This window comes from Octopus bimaculoides, chromosome 8 (assembly GCF_001194135.2).
Source record: "Octopus bimaculoides isolate UCB-OBI-ISO-001 chromosome 8, ASM119413v2, whole genome shotgun sequence".
Lineage (NCBI taxonomy): Eukaryota > Metazoa > Mollusca > Cephalopoda > Octopoda > Octopodidae > Octopus > Octopus bimaculoides.
This window is the reverse complement of record NC_068988.1, coordinates 13393447-13396096: the sequence shown is the minus strand read 5'-3', so window position 1 is coordinate 13396096 and position 2650 is coordinate 13393447.

The following is a 2650-nucleotide window of genomic DNA, read 5'->3' as shown; positions in this document are numbered from 1 at the left end:
GAAGTAGTAGTAGAAGACACAGAAGAGTACATTGACCTCGAGAACAAGAGGCCAGAGAAATGCCTAATTAGGGTAAAGGAGCTGTAATACTTATTATGGGGATATATCCTCTCTGAGATGAAGAAGATGAAGGAGAAGAAAGGAGGAGGAAGAAGAAGAAGAAGAAGAAGAAGAAAGGAAGAAGAGGAAAATGATGGTAGTTGGGGGAGGAGGAGATCGTCTGGTTGTTGAGTTTAACAATAGAAGACTGTCACCTCCTCCGTACTCGATCCCCCACACACCCCCACCCTTCGTCCCCGACGACTTCACCCTCATCAACAACAGCAGCAACAACACTGTCAATCCCACCACCACCACCACCGCCACCAACCACTCCACCCTAACAATGTCACCTGACCACTACTGGGTCAAAACCACACTGACACACATTTCACACTGTACACACACACACACACACATACAGACAACAAATATATATATGCATACACATACACACACCATATATATATATATATATAAACACACATGTCTATTTGATCGTTTCACATGACTTTATTCATTAAAACTTCGGAAGTTTTCCGATTAGGTAAACTTTAAACCTCAGTAACATTTTTCTGCAATTTTTCTGGAACAACTAAATAACAAAATTGGATTTAACGTGGAAAATTATTTCAATATACCAAATTTGGAAATTTTAACGTAATTCTAAAATCTCACAATATGTGATAGCAACAGGGAAGACCCTACAAAAGTAGACAGACAGACAGTTATAGGACCTCTCTCTCTCTCTCTCTTACACATACACACACATTTACAAACGTATACACAGGTAATCTGAGTTTTAAATGGTGTTTAGTAGACATGTATGTATGTACTGTGTGTGTCTGTGTGTGAGTGTTTCTTTACGATGGATATCAGAAAAGTCACCTATCGCCTCTCTCTTTAATGCTATGTATTCCTCACACCCACCTTTCTCTCTGTGTGTTGTATCTATGTATTTACGAAAGTATGTAGCGTCGCATGTATATGACAGCTGTATTAACGCGGACGTCCCATTGCTACTCAATATTTGTAGCTTACATAACGCTGTTCTCACCTTCCCTGATATAAGTCACCTTCACTCTGCTACTGCGTTTCCCTCCGACTAATAGTTTTTGCAACCTTCTTATTTTATCATATAATTCGCTCAACCCCAGTGGGGGGGGGGACATTATAAATTTTTATTGAAATCCAATTAGCCTATTATTGTTAGTGTAACGTGTATGCAAAGTTTCGTGAATATTGGTTCGCTGGTTTAGGAACTATAATGGTAACAGACAGACAGAAATTGCCATTTATATATAAGATAGTGCTGAATTCAAGTACTCCTATGCTTCGGGAAAAGACAACTAAAATCTACCATGATACTTAAATGGTCTCAATCTATTTTGGCATTCATCGTTAATTTATTGCAGTGTCAAAAGCGAATACCTTAACTCTCCCCGCAAAAGCACGTTCCATGGTAAGTTTCTATCTTCACCAAAATCTCCAAGGATCTATTCAAAGCTAGTGGAACATGTTACAGTGTGTCCTAATAGCACCCCTTCCAAAAGAGCAACCTCTCTGACTTAGCCAATTACTGATTAATTGCGCTCACTTCCAGCATTTCTTTCATAAACTTTATTCCCTTTCTCTTCCTCCTACCAGTACAGTTTTCTGTACTTCTAACTTACAATTCTACGTCATTCACACGTGGACTTTCATCTTAACTAACTTCTGTGAAAGTAATGTTCTTGTACATGCACATAAGTATGCCATTGATCGTGAAAGAAAGCAAAAAAAGAAAAAAAAGAAAAAGGGGAAAAAATAGTGGTGGTGGGAGCAGTTTTAAAATGTTTTGTACTCATTTGAGATGGCGAAGAGGGTGACAACAAAACCACTTGATTTTTATCTCGTGGGTTAAAAGTATCGTGTTAAACTGTTCCGTTGTAGTGTGTGCTGTTGGGGATTTCTCCATTACATAATTTCAAACTGATTATCAACTGCATTTATCTCATTTGACAAAGAGGGTCCAGGAACATAAAGGGCGCTGTACCTTCTCTAACTAACTTATACTTTTAAAATTATCCAAATGCATTATATGAGTGCGAATTAGGGACGTTGGTTGCTGAACGTATCACGGGCGTTAGATGCTGAACGTAAGGAAAGTTCATGATTTTTGAAAGGTAATGTAGAATGATATTTTCCATTTCATATGTTGAACATTGGGATCTTTTTTAAAACGGGGGCCACATTTTTCATTAACGAAACACTTTGAAACTTGGAACACTGGTAGAATGTGTCATATAAAACATCTTTTTCTCTTAGTCTTCTTAAAAAAAAAAGAAATCCATAAGTTATTCCATGTTAAAGTTGTCGTATTTCTGTAATTTCAACCAATCACTGACGTCCATTCAGCCGATATACATTAAGTGCCGACTACATAAACAAACGATTCTGAAACAATTCTATCGGTGATAGGGTTAGGGTAAAACAGCAAATTTAAAAAGAAAAAAGCAAATAAAACGAAGAAAAAAAAGAAAATGAAAAAAGCAAATAAAACGAAGCTATGGCTTAATCAGCCAAAGGAGTAAATATAAACAACTGAATACTTGTCAGTGATTGGTTGAAA